The sequence below is a fragment of the Fukomys damarensis genome, unplaced genomic scaffold (genome assembly GCF_012274545.1).
Source record: "Fukomys damarensis isolate Sample0158 unplaced genomic scaffold, DMR_v1.0_HiC HiC_scaffold_38, whole genome shotgun sequence".
Taxonomy (NCBI): domain Eukaryota; kingdom Metazoa; phylum Chordata; class Mammalia; order Rodentia; family Bathyergidae; genus Fukomys; species Fukomys damarensis.
In genome coordinates, this window is record NW_022900950.1 from 37013748 (window position 1) to 37035258 (window position 21511).

The following is a 21511-nucleotide window of genomic DNA, read 5'->3' on the forward strand; positions in this document are numbered from 1 at the left end:
TTTTTTTTTTTTTTTTTTTTTTTTTTTTTTTTTTTTTTTTCTGGTACCAGGGATCGAACTCGTGTCCTTGTGCTTGCGAGGCAGGCAGCAGAACCACTGAGCTAAATCTCTAGCCTTAGAGCTTCATTTTCATAGGGGCTGACAATGAAAATGTTCTCTTTCTGAGATTTTGGTTTAAATTAAAAATTAGTAGAGAAATATACTAATTAGGGAGATATCCAAACAAGAACGTTCCAGAGAAAAGGAAAGAACTTCTTTAAAATGAAAACTGTTATCAATGTTTCCATTCTTAAACTTTATTTTTGCTGTGGTGTCAGTTCCTATGGTAATCTGATGTAATCTCCACCCTGGTGGAGGATGTTTCCTTTGCTTTAACATTACAATCCTCTATCACATCTACATGGATGTCATGCAAAGACAGTAATGAAAGTGGGTCCAGTGCATTCTTACTACTTCTCAAATATCAAAGGCGACTGAACTTTCTGTTTATGGTTGGGTCAAACCCAAGAAATCAACAAAAAGTGATACTATCTGCTGTAGTTTGGATCTGGAGGGTACCCAAGGCCCATAGATTATAGATTTGGCCCCCAGTTTGCTGCTTCTGGCAGATGGTAGAAACTTTACGAGGTTGGACCTCAGAGGAATTCTGCAAGCTTCTATGGATATGCTCTTGGGGGAGATGTTGGACATCTGGCACTTTCATTTTCATCTCTCTCTTTTTCTTTAACCTTCCAGCCATAAGCTAAGAGAATTTCATCTGCTATATGCTCCTATCATGATGTGCTGTTGCCCCACCAAAAGCCTAAAAACATTGGGTCCACTTGATCAAGCATGGGAGTGTCTAAAACTATGGGCCAAAATAAACCTTTTACTTATAGAGTGATATAAAACTGGTCAACACATCATCTTTGCTTGAATTTTAAAATCATTACTGATATTACAAATTACATCTGAAGTGAAAATAAATTAAAGCTTGATTTCTATGTACTCGTGTAGACTTTTCCTGGGTCGTGAAACCTCTTGATATTTTTTCTCCAATCTCACCTTCTCTTAAAGTCCATCTTAAATGAATCAGCTCCTCAATCAATGATAAAGGCCCCTCCTCATTGATACTGCCTTTGCACAGCTGATGACCCTCCAATGTGTTCTCAGCATTAGGAAGAAAACGAACAGGTTTTGATCTTTGGTTTTAAGGAGCACAGCCACTCTGTGGAGCAGTGACGCTTCTTGTTTTTTATCTTTAAAATGAAAATTTGCCTTCATTACTTTCTCATAGCTGAGACACAACACCCGACACCCACAACTTAAAGGAGGAAGATTTATTTTTGCTCACAGTTTTTAGAGGTTTCAATCCATAGTCCACTGGCTCCAAAGCAAGGCAGCATGACAGAGGAGCATGGCAAAGTAGAAATAGCTCACAGAATGGCAGCAGGAAGCAGCAAGTAAAAGAGGAAGGTGGGAGGGAAATATAACTTTCCAGGTGTACCCCTAGTGACACACCTCTTCCAACCATGCTGTACCTCCCAACGTCTCACTTAGTGGTGAAGTAATCTGGTGATGAGCATCGCACTCCCACAACCCACTCACCTCCCTAAAGTCCCACCTACGATTATATGAGGCTTTGGAGGAACATCTAGATATAAACCATAGTACATTTTTCAACCAGAGGCTCATGGGCACACCAGTAGGGTGTGTATGGCAAGAAATGTGTTACTAATAATATTGCCTCCATTCTTTTCATTCAATACTTAGATCAGGCAAATTTCTAATATCTCATATATACCAGATAGGAGTATTCTCATAGCAATCCTTTTAAAGTGGCCGTTACTACTCCAAATTCAACAAAGAACCCAAGGCACAGTTGATTTAGATAGCTAGTCCCTGGTCAGGTGGCTAGCCCTGGTGGAGTCCAGTTTTTAGTCTGGGTTTTCCTCTTACCACCAATACTCTTAGTAATTAAATCACACTGCCTCCTGCATGGTTAGAAGATGCAGATACCTTTAAATGTAAATTTGCATAGGTTCAAAACTATGTCTTTCTGTGTCTTTTATCTGCAATGAAAGAGAAAAGGGGGCAGTGTCTAGCTAGTGGGATGAGCATTGCGCTTCTTGCTGTAACTCATGATGGACAACCATTGCCAGTCCTGCTACAAAATTGAGGCAAGTTTATTTTAGTTTCACTTACTGCTCTCCACAGTTTATAGGGAGGTTATCAAATCTGAAGCCAGAGGAGTGCAAACATCCGCTTTTGTCTGTTACTGTGAACAAAGGTTGAACAGTGTGGTAAAAGGAAGGCACCTACTTAAGGCTGAGGCTGGAGGCCATCCAAGTTCACTAGTCCTTTGAACTGTCAGTACTCGATCAACTCCCTCAGATGCCTTCACACATACATTTTGTGCAACAACTCATAGCTACATATTAGGACGTTTAGAAATCTATATTGATAATAAAATTGATATTTCCAAAGCATTTATAACAAAACTCAGTTGTTTTGAAACACTCTAGTGTATTATCATGATAAACTGTATTATTTTTCCCCTTGAAAATATGGGCACTTCTTAAATAAATGAAGAATTAGTTTTTAGCTATATGAAATTTTGAAACAGAGTTAAAATTTCATCCTTTGATCTGCCAAACTGTCTTTCCGATCTTTATCAATGGTCCTGATGTAATTATTTAGATTAATGTCTACCTTCTCTGAAAATTACTACAGGGCAAGAGAATTTTTGTTAAAGGATTGAATGAAGGAATAAACTCAGTTGCATTCTTTTATCTAGATAAGCAACAGACTCAACTGGGAATGGGTTTGCTCCTCTGGAAACACATGGTATTATCAGGAAATGTTTTTAGTCTTTACAACCTGAGTGGCTTAATACCTCTGGCATCTAGCGGGTAGAGACCACAGATCCATGTATCATCCTATAATGCACAGGACAACTGCCACAAAAGAATTATCTTGCCCCCTTTCCAACTTAGGCCAGGCAGAATGGCTCCTGCAAACAAGGGTGGTGAGAAGAAGGGCCGTTTTGTCATCAAAGAGGTGGTGACCCGAGAATGCATCATTGACATTCACAAGCTCTCCCATAGAGTGGGCTTTAAGAAGCATGCCCCACCCTCCGTCACTTAAGGAGATCCTGAAATTTGGCATGAAGGAAATGGGGATTCCAGATGTGCGCACTGATACCAGGCTCAACAAAGCTGTCTGGGCCAAAGGAATAATGAATGTCCCATATCTGCATCCACGTGCGGTTGTCCAGAAAACGTAATGAGGATAAAGAAAGACTCACCAAACAAGCTCTATACTTTGGTAACCTACGTCCCCGTTACCACATTCAAAAATTTCCAGACATTGAATGCGAATGAGAACTACCTTTCATATAAAGTTATAAAATTGGTAAAGAAAAAAGAAAAAGTATCTTGCCCCAAAATGTCAACAGTGGCAAGAGTAACCCTGATTTAAATACAGAATATCTAAAAAAAAACTTCATAAGCAGACAAAAGATCTCAGAAATAATCCAGCTGTCAAAAAAAAAAAGCTATGGCACCCACTCATGTCTTTTATAGAAAGGATTTCACAGAAACAAACAAAATTGGAGATCGTAGTGGTCATTTTCATCTCATAGCTCCATTTTGTTATCTCAGCATAAGCTTCAATCAGATAACATCTTCGGTCTTTCAGAGATCAGCATTGATAGGCTGACTCATAGCTCAGAATAGCCCAGAGAACGAGAATTTCATTCAATAAATGTGGCATTATTTTTCCTTGTGGGTCATGCTCATAATATGCAATTCAGCTAAAAAGGAAAGACACAAAACATTTGAGATGACTGGCAGGAAAACACTCTAAAAATGGTGCTGCAAAAAATGGGATTAAAATGTCACAGGAAATTTTTTCCTGAAAATGGAATGGCTTATGAATGCTTCATTCATTCCAGAACAGTTAAAACACTGTATGTGTGGCTGCTCTGATTTGGAAGGCAGGGCGGGTCCTCTTTTTTGTTGTTCTCTTGCTCAGCCCTAGAAGGCTTTCCCTGGTGAACGTCAGCCCCGAAGCAATGAAAAGCTACGAGTAGCAGATGCTTCACAGAAGAGAAGTCTAGATTGTATGTATCTTCTCTTTTGGAAATGAATAGAGACAGCCTTAAACCGGGAAGGAAAAGACTATGAAGGGGCATCCAAGACACTACAGCTAACATTTGCTTGATATTTTAACTTTTGCCTGATATAAAGATGCATTTATCCAAAGAGAATGAAGCCAGCTCTTGCACTGAAACAGATGAATGGCCCATCAGAAAGGATGACCCACAGTGAGACTTCTCCACCAGGTGACATGAATAAGAGTCTGCAGGAAGCCAGCCATTTCTGTCTGGGGCCGGCCTTTGCCAGATGTACCCTTACTGTTTCTTCTCCAGTTTCTGAGGGTCTCTCATAGGGGTGGCAGCTCTGTGCCTGGGCTGCAGTTTTCAGAACCCTGCCAGTTAGGGAGGGAGGTTCCAAGGAGATAATGAATGTAACTTTCTTGAAGATATGCAGATGATTTGAATTTTCTGGGATTTAGATTAATTACTGTTCAGCATGTTTTAGGGATGAGAAAAGAATGACTTCCAAAATTAACAAGCAACTAGCTTTTGCTTTTTATTGTAGGATAATATTCTACTGTCCTCCATCCCACACTCAGAACACACTGACACACAGATGCAGTCGGTCCTCCTCCTCCATCTTTTGAATTGTTATCTTCAAGTCTCAGTCTGGATGGTTAGAATCCATTTCACACCCAGGCCTTAGTAATGTGTCCTTTCTGCGCAGTGAGCACTGTACCTGTCTCCTGAAGAGTACACTGCAGGTGCATGATCTCCATCCTAGAGGCTATGGTCACTCCATGTGAGTGGCATACCCCATACTCCCCAGGACTCAAGAAAAGTAAGAAAGTCACTTTTCTTTCCAAGTTCTTCCTGTTTAGGAAGGTGGCAGGGCCAATGGAAGTTCTATCAGGAAATAAAGACATAAGTCTGAGGACCCCAAAATAGTGGCCTAAATTCTCCCTCCATCCCTTGTAGAATCCTGAGCAAGTCGCTCATGCACTGGGAGGCCCAGGCTTGTTTTTATAAGAAGGATTATAAAATTCCTTAAAGCAGGATTTCTCAACAGTAGTACTATTAATGTTTTGAGTCAGACCATGCTGTGTGTGTGTGTATGTGTGTGTGTGTGTGTGTGTGTGTGTGTTGTAGTCTTTGCTGTTTTATACATTGTAGGAAGTTTAGCAGCATCCCTTGCCTCTCCTCACTCGGTGCCAGTACAGCCCATTCCCTTATAATATCCATGAATATACCTAGATAATGTTATGTGTTCCCTTGAAGGCTGAACTCTTTCTGTCTGAGAACCTTTGGCTCAAAGGAACTCCATCTTCTTTACATTTTTAGCAAAACATCATCTAGAAACTAACTTTACCTATAAGGATTCAGGGAGTAGCAAGGAAAATAGCTATTAAGATGAGAGAACTCGTAGTAGAACAGAGGGTTTGGGATAAAACTGAGAACAACTTGGCCTCACTTGGAGATTTTTTTTCCTCTGGCCCTAAATCTTGGAGATTCTGAATAAATCCTGGGTAGAGTTTGAGTGGGCAAGAGTAGGAGTATACTCTTTTGAATTGCAAGACTTGTGGGGGCTGAAATGAGATAATGGGTAATGAAAATGCACAGAATAGTCTCTATAAATTTTATGTAATGCAAACCAAAGAATTAGTGCAATGTGCAGTAGAAATCAGTCAGCTTCCAGTCACATATCAATAAAAACAACAGAAATTCAGAATGACTGTATGTGTCAAACATATCTGGCAGCTGTTATATACTGTAGCAGTTGCCCTTGTCATTGTGGGATACATTCCAACTCTCTAGTGGATGCCTAAAACAACTGTTAGTACAGAACTCTGGATATACTATAATTTTCCTATGTATACATATCTATGATAAAGGTTAATTTATAAATCAGGCATAATAATAAGAGATTAGTAACAATAATCAATAATAAAACAATTACAACAATACGCTATGGTAAAAGTTATATGAATGTGGGTGCTCCTTCTCTCTTAAAATATCTTGCAGCACTTTCATCTTTTCACTTAAAGGAATTACTTTATGGCCTCTTTAGCATGTTCAAATTGCTAGCTTCACTACTGTTACACTTTGGGGTCATCACTAAGGAAACTAAACGTTACTTGAAGCACTGTGATAACATGGCAGTCAGTCTAATAACCAAGATGGCTACTGAATGGCTAATGGGTAGGTAGTGGATAAACTGCAGTATAGGGTGATTTATGTCCCTGGCAGGATGTAGCAGGACAGCACACTATTTCATCATCCTATTCAATTTAAGACTTATTAACTGCTTATATCTGGAATTTTCTATTTAATATTTTTGGACCATAGTTTCCTATAGGTAACTAAAAACATAGAAGGTGGTATATATCCACAAATTCTTTGACCTTCTTGACAACGAAGAGTGGGTCGATGTCCCCTCCCCTTGAACCTGTACGATGACTATGTTGACTAGGAGAATACAACAAAGGTGACACTGCAATTTAAGGCCAGCACACAAAAATGCATACACTTCTGCCTTGTTCATTCTTGAAAGAGTCTCCATGAAGAGAAGGAAGCCTGAGCAGCCATGTCAAGAAAGTACTCAAGTAGGTGTGGCAGCTGGCAGCCTCGGCTGAGGTCCTTAGTGACGGGGATATGACTGCCAGCCATGGGAGTGAATGCAGCTTTGGATGATCCCAGGGTCCAGTTATTGAACCATCACCAGCCTTCTTCCTAGCTCAAGTTATAGTCATTTTAGAGAAGAGACACCATGAGCTGTGTGTTTTTCAGATTCCTGACCCATAGAATCCATGAGCATAATAATATAGTTGTGCCACAAAGTTTGTGGGTGGTATGTTACATAGTTACAGTTCTAGGGCAGACCTCCACGGAGTCAGAGCACTGCTGCCTAAAGAGTGTCTCCTTGGGAACTTGGTTTCAGTAGGATTTGTTCATCAAGAGGCGAGGTCAGAAACATCACAGCAGGGTTTGTTACTGCACATGACCACACATTTAACCTATAAAATCTAAAGGTCTTTCTTGGCACACAAGAGGTGCAGAGGTTGTGATTTCTTCCATGCCACCTATGTACAGAGCAACTTGATTAACAGAAAAGAGAGTTGCATTTACCTGTTAATATTGACAAGAAGACTAAGAATATTGAACCTTCACAGAGGCTGCCTTGGGAAGCTGTGGACGTTTGGTGGCCAGTTACTGGGTCAGAAGCAGCCAAAAGTGGGCAGTGGCTTCTACTTCTTGCTTGTAGAAGGCCACAGGAAGGAGAATTACTGTGACCTGCCAAGGATATACCCTTCCTGACTCACTGCATCCTTTTGCCCATCTTGATCTGTAGAAAAAGACTGTCTGATGAAGAAAGGTAAAAACAGATTGGACTTCAGGGCATGGCGAAAATCTGCTCTCTAAACAACAGTGAAGACTTTAGTTTATTAAGAAAATACCAGGATGGGTATTGAGGGGCTGAGGAACACAGTGGATAAATGAGAATAATTTGTGCATTTTCTGAGTAATGCCAATTCTCCTACCTGCCTTATTGTCCCTTGAAGCACACAAATCCTCCACACTGAAGGCTATTTGGTCACCTCATTTTGTATTTAACCTGCAGCTACATTCAGAGCATGAACTAAAATTCAGTTAGAGAAGCAAAGCTTTATATTAATAGCTCTTATAAAAGCCTATATGAATATTTTTTATTCAGCATCAGTGGGGCACCTGCCTGAGGCAAACATGTGTAATTTCATGCTTCATAAAATATTTAAACATATTTAAATTACTTCTTAAAGAGCTCACATTTAAAATTCTCTTTCTTCATAAAATGCTGAGTAGCTGTTTAAAAAGTTAGTATAAACAACAAGAGCATAGGGACATATGTTTGTTGAGTTACTTTACAAATTAATCTTGTGGTTTCCATCTACTTCAGACAAGTTGGACCAATATAGCTAGTGTTTTGGTTTATTCACATTCTTAAAATCAGGCAATAAATTATATTTGCATTTAGTGTGATGCTCTCCAAAATGCAGAAGCAACCCCAAGCACATTTAACTATTTGACAAAAGGACCAAAAACAAATATTGAAGGAAAGATAGTCTCTTTAATAAATGGTACTGGGAAACTGTCTATCCACATGAAGAAGAGTGAATTTGGACCCATATTCCTCAATATCCATTAAATTAAAGTCAAAACGGATCAAAGAACTAAATGTTAAAGCAGAAATACTTAACCTGCTAGAAGATAAAACAGATACAACTCTTGAAGGTATAGGTATAGGCAAGAACTTTCTAAATAGAATCCCAGTTGCAAAGAAAAATAAAATAAAAACCAAAATAAAAGACCCACTCAAGAAATGGCAAGTGAAATGAATGGACACTTCACAGAAGAAGTATAAATGGCCAACAAATATATGAAGAAATGCTTAACATCCCTGGCCATTAGTGAAATGCAAATTAAAATAGCACTGAAATTCCATCTTACTCTAGAAAGAATGGCCATCATTAAGATATCAAATAATAACAAATACTGTTGAGGCTCTTGGGATAGGAAAACCCTTATATACTGTTAGTGGGAATATAAACTAGCACAATCACTACGGGAATCAGTATGTGCCTCGCAAGCACAAGGACCTGAGTTCGATCCGAAATCAGTATGAAGATTGTTCAAAAACTAAAAGTAGTAATTCCATTTGACCAGCTATTCTCCTCCAAGGTATTTCCCCAAAAGTTAGGGCTGTCGTATTACAGCAATACATGGCTGCCCATGTTTATAGCTGCACAATGCATAACAGCTACCTCTCGGAAGCAGACTAAATGTCCATCAACTGATGAATAAGCAAAAAAAAAAATATTTATACACAATAGAGTACTACTCTGCCATAAAAAGATAAACGAGTCATTTGTAGGAAAACACATGCACCCATGCACCTTGAGACCATAATGTCAGGTGTAACAAATCAGACACATGAGCACAAATATCATATGGTTTTTCTTATATGAGAAACCCAAATTATAAATAAAGAACAAAATAAAAGAGACAATAGGAAATAGGGAAATAGATCGTTCTCAGAGGAGAAAGGGATCAAGAGATGGAGGGAAGAGGGAGTAAGAGAAAGGAAAGAGATGAAAAAAATATATTAAGATGTACCAAACTATACATAAGGGATGTAAGTATTATGTATTGCAATTACATACTAATAAAATAGTAAAAATAAAAGCTTTATAATTAAAATATTTAAGCTAATTTGTAATGTCTAAGGGTTTGAAATTTAAATCTCCTCACTACACATATTAAATTCATTCAATGTTAGAATTTTATTTTGTTTATTCCTTACTAATACATTTTTCAAGGGATCACTTCTAAAACAGAAGAATACTGTTTATCATTCAACCTGGTAGTTCAATATATCTAGTGAAACTTCTGTCAGAGGATGACCCGACTTTATGAAATAAGAATTAATTACCAACACAAATCACTGAATAGGTGATGCAAAGCACAGTAAGTTTCTGACTTAGGAACATTCCAGTTGTGAACTTTGACAGATATCAACAGATCTACCATTAGGAACACTGAGGATGGGAACAAATCTTGGAAGTAGCTCACGTATCTCCCAGACCTTGTCTCAGCTGTGCTGCTGTGGGCTCACTGCACAGTGCAGTAGTGTACAGTAGTGCAGTGCTCAGTCAGAGGCCCGGATGTCCAGAAGCAAGAAAAGCAGTGGTGATGAGGAGGAGACTGCTACGGAGCACAAGGCAATATATGTTCCATATTCATGCAAAAGGTATTCAAGACTCACTTCGTCAGACTTAGGAAAGAATCCAACTTACAAATGATCTCCCAGGAAGGAACTTATTCATAAGTTGGTGACTTACTGTAGAGTGAAAAGCTTGAGTACAAGGAATAACAACAAATCAAGCTAATGGATTAGTATAATAAACATGAGAAAATCATGAGCTAAAGTAGGTATTAGAAACAGTGAAATCTTACAAAACCTATAAATATTTTACCATTTTGAAAAATTATGGAACTATATTTAATATTTATCATTTCATTATAGACACATTTAAGATCCTCATCTCTCAGTATTTTATAGGGAGAGGGGTGTAACATCAGCAGTGATGACAGAGAGCCCTGGGTTCAATTCCTGGTTCTGCTAGTTGTTTGGATTTCATTTGAACACATTACTTTAACCTCCCTGCCATTCAGTTTTTATCATCTTTGAAATGAAAACATTGACAGTGCCTATGAATGGGAGAATTAAATGAGATAATTATTGGTCACATTTTGACATGGCCCATATACAATACAGTGTATAGACTCAATAACTATTAGTGTTTCTCTACCTTCAGTTGGACCACTTCAACTCCACTTTCATGAATCATATTTCTAAACACAGGTTTTCATCATATTCTTTCTTTACTCAAAGGTCTCAAAAGTTCCTCTTTTTTCTATCAAAGAAATTTCAAACTACTGTAGTCTGGTCTGATTTTTCCCTCACTCTTACCATCTATAATTCCTACAACCTATTCCCTCCCTGTCATTGCACTCAGTTTAGTCACAGTCTAAGTTACCCAAACCAAACTTTTCAACTCACTCCATTGCCTTGCTTTGGATAGATCCTTGTGATTTTTGCTCTGGCAAACACAGCTACTTCCCACAGACCAGGTGCAGTGATCTTTACTCTTTACCTCTCCACATTTATGACTGCAAGCATTTCTCCTTTACAGTTCTTATAGCCTGTTAGTCATTGAACTATATACTCCCTTGTCAATATTCCTGACAGTTTATATGCCTTATCTCAATGGTAATTACCTAGAGGGCACTGGTCATGTTTTACATAATTTATGTATCATAAGCAATATGAGCAGAGATCGTGAATACTTGTGACTCTGTGAAAATAATGTGCTTACTGAAATACTGACGAGGCTAGATTCTCCACTAGTATAGTTGATGCAAAAAAACTGTATCCTTTGTTCTAAAAGGTAGCATCTTTGAAATATTTGTGCCAGTAGCCATTGCTGAATTGCTACAGTGGATTTCATGAGAAAGTTGCCACTGTACTATCCTAATCCTTCTACACTAGTGCAACAGGTAAAGCTTCCTGTGGATGATGAGTTATAGTTTTTCAAGTATGGTATGTTTTTCACAGATGGGAGATGGTTTTATGTACCTCAACTGGAACCCAGTGATCTAGATTACAAGGAAGACTTATTGCCAATGAATGGGGCAAAAATGATGAAGTCTTAACCTGAGTATTCCCCCAGACAACTAGAAAGCGTTTTCCTACACTTTCCCAGTAATGCCAGGCTTGGATTCTTTCTGCTATAAGGGCAAAACTGAGGCAATGGAACAACAAAGCAGTACAAAAACCATAACAACAAGCCCAACAGCTATAGGCAGAACTTGAATTTTTCCACCTGATTTCCACTCCCTACACCAATAGCCATCACTATAATGCGCACCTATAATGAACCATGGCCCTTATTTAAGGTCCACCTATTTAACTGCAGCATAGATTGTGTTTTAAGATGTTGATATATGCCAAGGATCTAAAAGCACCTAGCACAGAGTAGGTATTTTGCAAATTATTTTGAGAGAGACTATTTTCCCAGACTAAAATGAAAAGATATAAATGCACTTTATTTTCTACAAGCCAGCAGAGTGGGTTACAACAAATTAGAGATTCGATGCTTTGAGTTTAGCAAAACTTAATAAGCACAGAAGGCTTAAAAGGCTGCCTTTGAAAAGAAGACAAGAGGGACCAGGGATTTAGTTCAGTGGTTCCGGCCTCTGCCTCACAGGCACAAGGACCCGAGTTTGATCCCCAGTCCACCCCAGAAAAAGAAAAGAAGCCAAGAGAATTCTAGGTTTTGAAGATGTGTTGTCCCTGACAGTTAGGCTGTTTCATTTCTTGCCAGTTTTAGAGCAGGCTGCAAATTTGAGGGTGCCCTGGGCTTATATTAGCACATCTTATCAGAAGACATAGGAGGATGTATTATGAGTCTCAAATAATTGTATTGCTAAGGCAAATATTTTAAAGACTCAGTGCTTCCTTTTGGGAAGTTAGTTGACTATGATGAGCAGGCATTATCAAAGGTTGTACTTTTGCTTCCAGCAATTTCACGTCAGAGCTGAAGTCATACCTGAGGATTGTGTCCTTGGTTGAAGGACAAAAACAGTGTTATGCTTACAGTTTGAAAACTTTCTGCCTTCAAAGGTAAAGCCACTTGATTAGGAAACTCCTTATTTAAAATTCCAGTTCCTACACTGCCATTGTCACTTTTATTTTGCTCTGGGGATGTTTTATATTAACTTCAGATCCATAGGATTGTGGCTGGCTGTTTCTTTATGTAATTACCCAAGCTTAAATTTTTGATCTTTCCTGCAAGTCATGAAGCCATAGCAGAATGGGTCGTGTGTCTGATTGCTGGTATTTTTATTTTCTTTTCAGAATAACACACACGCAGCCCTGAGTAGTGCCAGGCTCTGTGCTGAGCATTATGCATGTGTAGCAACACATTCTCACAATTTCAGGTGACAGATGCTATTATTATTATTTCTGTTTTTTAAGAAGAAATAGGCTTATTGAGGTTATGGAATTTGATAAAGATCAGAGATCATAGGTCCTCAGATGGGGATTTGAACACAGTTCTGGAAAACACCAAAGCTCAAGCTTTTAAGCAATGTGTATTGCATCTACAAACAAGCTTCAGAAAATATAATCCTCCTGGGGAAAAGAAAAAAAATGTATGCAAGATTTTTCTTTCTGATAAATTAAGAACCTGAAGACTTCATGACTCCCACGTCAAATTATTGACAATCAATCACAAAACATGGCGATTTATCCAAATGGCTGTTCACCAAGCAGAGCCAGCCATAGCAAGAAAAATGTTCTTCTAAACTAAAGCTGTTAGGAAACTCAGAGGCATCACGTATCTTCTGTGGGAGTGGAGGGAACGTATTCTCCTGTTCATGTGTAAGCAAGAAATCAAGGAAGTCAGGTTCAGTTTCTGTTGGAGTAAACAATTTCGGCAAGCCCTTCCATGAGCTTACATACTCCCCTGCCAAACAAGCTCCTTCTCTCTTCATTCATGTTCCCTCTCCAACTCCACTGCCTTCAAGATACACAGCCTTTCCAAATAATAACCAAATGTACAGGATGTGTAACAGTTTTCAAGGCTTTCACACAAGTCTCAGCTTAGTAAATGCTCTTCACCCTGAAATGTACTAACACTGTCACACTCAAATATTTAAAACAAACAAAATAAAATTTATATTAAAACTATCAAACAAAACCCAAACATCTCAAGGCAGATGTTTATAAATGTGTGTCCCTTGCTCCTTTCACTTTAATTTCCTAAGACTTTCTAGTTCAGGCTATGCCAGGAGAACATGAGGCATGGCTTTGCCTCATCAAACAATCTGGGCAGCATGAGATCAGACCCCACTCAGTCCTGTTAGGTCAGACAACCCACTGTGACGACAGTAAGTGCTTAATGGCCCCCAACTGGGACAGCCACAGCAGAGTATCCTGCCTAAAAGACTAGCTAGTCACATTCAATCTCAGCCTTAGGCAGTACGTCTGATTTTCCTAACTGAAAACACAGGATTTATGACACTTGGACTTGTCATAGTCCCTGAGTCTACGACACAATATTTTCCACTTTAGAAGGTTTTATTATGGTCATGGTTACAGGAAATTATTCATTAAAGATGAAAGAATGTTTATCAGCTGAGTAAAAATACAAAATAAAATTCTTGGGCTGGGGATTTGGCTCAGTGTTTCTGGAGTCTGCCTCATAAGTGCAAGGGCCTGAGTTCGATCCCCAGTACCAAAACGAAATTCTTGACACCTTGGAATGGTAGACAACTTAAAGACTACAGTTTATAATGACCCTAATTAACTATATAGTTACTTCTAATACATCAAATATATATAAAAAGATATAAGCAAAAGCTAAGAACTAGTAGACTTTGCCCATTTGAAAACAAGTTAAAAACAAGCCGAACCACAGAGTAGTACATTATCACCACATCCATGAAGAGTGACATGAATTATTATTTTCAGAAAAGAAGCACTAAAGACTTGAGTTTTGTTTAATGTGTCTCCTATATTCCGGTAAAATTAGCGATTCCTATAGCAGTACTTAATATCCCTAAGCCACTCCAGAATTGAGCACCCTGTTTTGTCTGTGAATCAGTTTCACATCAATTTTGTTTTTCCTCAGTATTATTGAATAGCATGAGCTCATATTATTCTCATTTGACAGATGAAAAAATTGAACACTGAGAGGTTAAAAAAAAATTGAGGATGCTATGTAAGGAAAAAGGTATTTCAGAACCCAAGCCTCCTGTTTCCCAGTTCTCTAAGGCAGCCATATGACTTCTTTCTTCTGTGAAATCTCACCGTTTTACCCAGGGATCATATTGTTCTTTGTTTCTGAGGTTCATTTTCTCTCTCTGTGAAAGCTTTAGGCATGCATATCATACATATGTCAGTTTGTCTTATCCACAGTTTAGGCTACTTGTATTGGAAAAACAGCACTGTCCCTAGTATAGATTGTCTTTCTGGAAAACCAGTTATTTAAGAAACTCTCAGATCACTTGCAACCAAGCACTCTTAAATTAACCTTTTCTCCTTAAAAATTCCCTTCCCTGAGCACCCCACTGGCACAGCCAATTCATCAATCTCTTTATGTAAATAGCAGTCGTGCAGCATGGGAGGAGGTCTGTTTATTATTTTTGATCCTGTTTTGCTTCTGGCAAAATTTCACAAACAGCAGAAGTTGGCAGAACATTGATATTTTCTTCTGACTAGCTACTGTTCTCCTAGATACAAGTGGAGAATACAGTTGTGATTATTCTCAGTTTGTAGGTCTTAGCTATGACTGAGGTCAGAATTGTCAGATCTGCAGAAAAAAAAAATCTCTACCCAGGCATTTTCTCTGGAAATTTGGACCTGCATTTAATGTGTGCTTTCCTCCAATTAAAGAGTGGATGATTTTGAGGTGGTCCACTGTCCACAAGACAAGAGACCTGACTCAATTCCCACCTCTTTTCTGATCCTGTCCTTTTGAAAAGGCCCACCGTGAAGTCGCACAAGTCTCTGAGATCCAAGGGCCCCTGGGAAAATGCGGGGAGGGCTGGACACACCATCCCAGAACTTTCTAGGAAGAAAGGCAGCATTTTTGGAGGGGGGAATCAAACTTGTGTCCTTGTGCTTGTGAGGCAGGTGGCAGAACCACTGAACTAAATCCCCAGCCCAGAAAGGCACCATTTTGGAGGGCCAGAAATAGGGAAAGGAGGTTGGGGATGGAGGAATCTGTCATTTTCCTCTTTGTTAGGCTTGTTCCTACCTAACCACGCTGGATTCCAGCCTCTGGCAAGGACATAACTGCTGCTTTGACATTTACTTTGGACACAGCATTCTTGGTAAAGTGTAGCCAGTCGTCAGAGGGCAGTGGGAGGGGAGTTAGCATGGGATGGTCATAGGGTGTAGCTGCTGCTTTATTGGCACAGTGAAGTTGTCTAACAACTTGAAGAGCTGGTTGAGGAGCAGGGGGTGGGGTGGGTAACTAGGTCTATAATGATGAAAAACAAAAACAAAATTCTTTGGTCCAAGTAAACAAGTCCACCTATAATTAGGAGGAGGATAGGGGTGCCCAGTACTAACAAATGTGGGTTACCAAATCATTCCAGCTCAGCCATCCACTTACTGTGGGACTTTTGAGATTATTATGGCTTATATCTAGATGTCCCCCCCAAAGCCTTGTGCAGTCATAGATGGGTCTTTTCCAGATCAAGGGCACTAGGGTTAGGGGTGTGAATGCTACCTGCCTTAAGTAGCTTGGATAAGATATAAGGGACAGAAAGAGCTGTGGTCATCCCTTATTGCTTTGCTACTTTCTGCACACCAAGAATTGTTTTTCATCTGAGATGTCACCCTGCCTTGAAGTATGGTGCTTAGGGACTGAAACTTCTACAAACTATATCGTAAATAAAATCCTTTCCTCCCTTAACTTTGGGTGTTGGGTATTTTGTCTTAGCAAGAAAAGTAACTAAGACAGAAGTCATTGCTTACCTTTCAGAACCTTTGTTTACTCCCTCAGAAAGTGAACATAGTGAAATCTGAGTGTTAGGGCTGACTATACTTATTTTCCAGTGAGTAACTTAACTCTCACATCTTCATTAAAATGAAATAAAAGAATGATATACGTAGTGCTAAAAAAAAAAAAAAGTAAAGACTTAGGCCTCGAGATGGAAACTGTAAATCTATTGTTTCTATGTTTTAAATTCTATAAATATTTCAAAAACCCAAAATTGTGGTGTAAAACATAGAAGTTGAATGACGAATCTCAAACCCAAATATTTTATCTGAGGGCTTCCAAATGTGCATGAGCCTTACTGAAGACCTGTCTACGCCACACCCTGAGTTGTTCCAGTTGGATGACCCAGTGGGAATGTTTCCTGAAGCCCAGGATGTAGGGCTCCCCAGGGTCTAGGTGCAGCTGCATTACTCAAGCAACTAGAGGAAGAGTGACTGGCTGTTAATGAGCTGAAAAGAACTTGTCTCAACTCCACGTCATTCCTGGCATTAGGCAAAATAGCAATAATCCTCTCAGGACAGAAGCTACAGTGTCCAGGATGAGCTCTGCAAAGGTAACCAAAAATGAAGGAGACCAGACAGAAGTAGAATGCTTTGTTTCAAATTACAAAACTGGAGGTGAGGAAGTCCCATTATTCTAAAAGGAGAGGGAGGAGGCAAAATCTGACTCTGAAATAATTTCTATTCTGACAGTTAATATTTTATAATTGCAGCTGCTTGCCACCAACTCTTCTTACACTGTTAATTTATACTTATCCACAAAGTCAACTCACCATGCTTTTCCATAGCACAAAATTCCATTTCCAAAGAAGTGATTCAGAAAAATGGGATCAGAAACATTGTAAAGTAGGAGAACTTGCATATGCTTTCAAGAGGTTTCTAAAAGATTTTAGGGAACAAAGCTTTCTAATCTGACTGTAATACCATTCTCTTGAGTATTCAAATAGGTAATTAATGTGAAATTGCTCCATAAGCTGTCATGCACTAGACCAGTGAAGGAATTAAATATCTTCTCAGGATTTATAAGTTGTCATATGTACACATCAGGTATTTTGGCCTTTTTCAAGGCTCAAGATTAATATTTATGATGTATAAGACTATGCCAATTGATATTTCTATTCTCTATAAGTGCCTATGAAAGAAGAGCAATGTAAAGGCATATAAAGAAGCAAAAAATCCATAAGGTTTATTTACCAATTTTAAGGATAAATTTCAATGACCATTAACTATTATATTCATGTTTCATTTTATTCTTTGACATATAGTAAGACAATATTTCAGTTGGATAAAATCTTTAGATGAAGTAAACAAAAGTTTCTTGGCCCAGAAATTTAGCTCAGTAGCACCACACCTGCCCAACAGGCTCAAGGTCCTAATTTCAATCCCTGGTACAAAAAAAAGAAAAAAAAAAGTTGTCTGAATTATCAACTTTTCAGCTCAAGTTATCAAAAATAACTTGTTTGAATTCATGGGAAAATAAGACAGCTTAGATTTTGGTCAGCTAGACTTTAGAGCATTTATGTCTATTGTACGGGTTTTTTTCTTTATTTACTTCTTTACATGAAAATATGCAAACCTGAAAAATTTTGCAAATTTTAAAACCTCAAGGTTAATAGCATTTAGAAAATCACAATAATCTGAGAAGGGAGTTCAGATACTTTCTCAGGTATATTCTTATTTATTCCTTTATTTTCTTTCAGCTTGTGATTAACTTTTCTCAGTATCATCTGTTGAAAATGGGGACAAAGTGTGAATATCCTTTATCTGAAATGCTTAGGAGCAGAAGTGTTTCAGATTTCTGATTTTTTTGTCAAAATGTGGAGTATTTACATATACATAATGAGATACTTTGGAGACTGGACCCTAATCTAAACACAAAATTTATTTGTGTTTCTTATACATCTTATACACGTACCCTGAAGTTAATTTTACACAACATTTTAACGTGTCTGTGTTTTGAAAGCCACCTGCCACATGAGGTTAGGTGTGGAATTTTCCACTGTGGCATCATGCCAACATTCAAAAACCTTCAGATCTTGGAGCACTTCAGATTTCTACATTAAGAATAGAGGCTCAACTCGTACTAATATCTCTCTTCAGGGTTGTTATAGTACTGAATAAGACAAAAAAAAATATGGAAGCAACTAACAGAGTACTTGGTAAATATAGATGCCTTATAAAATTATGTTCCTTTCTATTTTGATATAACAAGTAAAACTGGAAAATAAACATTTGGTCAATGTTATGAGGTGAATTCTCTCTTCCTACAATTCATGTTAAAGTGCTAAGCCACATTACCTTAGAATGTCACTCACTACAGGAGAAGACAAGGCCTTTAAAGAGGTAGTTAATATAAAATGAAGCCCTATTAGGGGCTCCTAATCCAAAATAACTGGTGTTCTTATAAGACAAGATCAGGACACAAATAATACAGGACCATGTAAAGACAGACGGAGAAGAAAAGTCATCTATAAGCCAAGGAGAGAGGCCTTAGAAGGAACCAACTCTGCCAGCACCTTGCTCTTACACTTTCAGCTTCTAGAATTGTGAGAAAATACATTTTGTTGTCTAAGCCACCCAGTCTGTGATACTTTGTTATGGCTGCCCTAACAAAATAAGACACACTATTAACAGCATAAGGATGTTCTGAAATTTTGAAGTTATTTTTCCATGACTAATTTAGCAGTAGCCTGTGTGCAATTGCCTTTCCAGAACATTAGTTACAGATCGATCTGTATAAAACTCACATTATGGAAGAGACATGTAGGTAGGCCTAGGTAACTTATCCAATGTCACCCTGCATCCAAGATTGGTGGCCTTCCTACTGCACATGTTGCTATTACCAGATGGGTAAAAATGGTTTTGTTTTGTTTTGTTTTTCAGCTTTAAATGAGTTTATTGGTACATTTTAGGGATACAGTACAGTTACATTCATTGTTGGGATCTTGTACCTCTACGTGACAGGTCTTGGTTCTCATTTTTTCCCCTTGTCCCTGCCCTCCCTTCACCCCCTGCTCCCCTCCCCATCTACAAGCACTTTATTTCCATCTTTTCTTTGTCTCACATTTTTTTCTTTTCCCTTATTACCCTGCCCCTATCCATCCCACCTTCCCTACACCTTTAGCCCCTTTCTTCCCATAAAAATGGTTTTTTGATTGCTTTAAAAAGATTACTGTAAAACAGTTATGTGGAATGTAAAGAATATTGCAATTTAAACACAAATGTCCCACCTATAATGTCTCACCTATTACTGGTTAATGATGCTTATGTTGGTCTTAATCCTACCTCTCTTCCCCAACTGCTCACCTCCCAGCCAGTTCCTTGGCACAGTACAATTTGTCCAGCTCTCCTGCCCTCTCTTAACTTTAGAATTTACCACTAAGCGATTCCTCGATCCAGGGACACTCCCTACCAAGAACTGTCTCTTTTACTTCTAGAAAGAGAGAAGCAACTGGCTTTGCTGCTTGTTTATCTATAGGAAGTGAAACTTGGCCTAAATCCACCATCTGAGGCCACTTCAGGGGAGCTAAGTGAATACCCATGGTCCACAAGATTCCACAATTGGGCCAGATAGTGGTTTTCATTATAGTTTTAAGATTTTTAAAAACCTTTTTATTTCAAATTTTGTGGTAGACAAAATTGTGGCATCAGGAATGTCCGCTTTAGTAAACACGGTATAGAGCACATACTTTTGTCTTCATTTGATGATACCTTAAAGGGTTCTATTTAAATGAATACATAAATTGCTCAATAAATTGTTTTCTTATATTGAGCACTCAGTATGTGCAATGCGCGTGTTTAATTTTTATTTTCTCTTTTAATCCTATTAATATTTCTAATATAATTGAAATTCTTAGCCCCATTGTGCCCACTGGGGAATCCAAGTTTAGAAACATTAAGTAACTGACAAAGGTCACTCTGGTGGTAAAATGTAGGTATGGCTAGAGTTCAAATTCAAGTTGCATGACCTCAAAGTCTTCCAGTGGTTCCAAATTGCAGATGTAAAAGTTTGAAGTCTGAAACATTCTTGATCCCATGGGACTATTTGTAAAACAGAAGTGTTTCTTGAAATTCTACGAATATATTTAAATTATTTTTCCCTACGAAAAACACAGGGTTCAACATTCTGCCAACAAAGTAACATCTGGAAGATTGTCACAGAAAAAGTCAGGAAGAAAAACACCCATCTCTCTGGGTCTTGTGCTAACATTTCATGAAAAATTCCAGGCAAGCCCAGTGGACTGCACACCCTTGGCAGTGAATAACACTTAAAAATTCAAATGCAATTTTTGAGATGATGGTGTGACTTCAGTTGTTCTTGTAGCTGTATATTCTGTTAATGTGGTATATCATAATGACTGATTTGCATTTTAATTCATATTTACATTCCTGAAATAAATTCTACTTGGCCATGTTTTAAGATTCCTTTAAAAAATTCAAATGCAGGGCTGGGGAATTTAGCTCAATTGTCTGGCACCTGCTTCACAAGGACAAGGATCTGAGTTCAATCCCTGGTACCAAAAAAAAAAAAACAAAAAAATTCAAATGCAAAATTGCATTATAGTACTGGGATTAATAGAAGAGGAATTCAATGAGTGGAATTTCATTGCAAGCTTTTTCAACACATCCTGCAAGACTGATATCCCTTCTTGTTAAGATGTTTTTTTCTCTTTCTTGTAGTAAGCCAATAATAAAAATAAGCAGCTTTGTTTGCCTTAGACTTTAAAGTACAACAGGTGCAATGAAATGCTAAGATGTGAATTTGTGGAGAAGAAAATTCACAGAACTTGTTACCTACCCAAAAGAGATCAAAGTGGGTTGATGACTAAGAGCTTGTTATATATGACATATGATTTAATGTTTAGTCAATCAATAAGGGCCCTGTGATGGATTTCATTATTTTGAAAAATGCATTTAGTAAAAAATATGTTCCATCCCTCCAAGTGTTTGCGGGAGATTTCTTCAAATTTCTCTATTAAGAACCTTAGTTTTATGGAGGGGACAGTAGTTGGAACATCATTATTACTGGGTTTGTAAATCTTTATTATATAAATCTTAAATATTACAAATAATTTCACAGTAGTAAAGCTCTCAGAGGAAAATAGTTTTATAACTTTACATACTTTTCCCCCGATTTGTCATTTGGTGAATACAAATGTGTGTGAAACGCTGCTACTGTTCATTTATAGAGATTGAATACTAATAAAGATTCCTGCTGGGCCAGGGATTTAGCTCAGTTGTGCTGCTGCCTGTGCTTGCCTCAAGCACAAGGTCCTGAGTTCAATCCCCAGTACCGCCCCCAAAAAAGGATTCCTGCCATCCAT

At 38.2% G+C, this 21511-nt stretch overlaps 1 protein-coding gene and 1 pseudogene across 4 annotated transcripts in view; one reads left to right on the top strand and one right to left on the bottom strand.

Moving 5' to 3' along the window:
• Stard13 (StAR related lipid transfer domain containing 13) overlaps positions 1-21511 on the bottom strand; it is a 223522-nt gene that overhangs the window by 143973 nt on the left and 58038 nt on the right. The gene's annotated exons all lie outside the window — the stretch shown is intronic.
• On the top strand, positions 2986-3459 carry LOC104862176 (annotated as a pseudogene).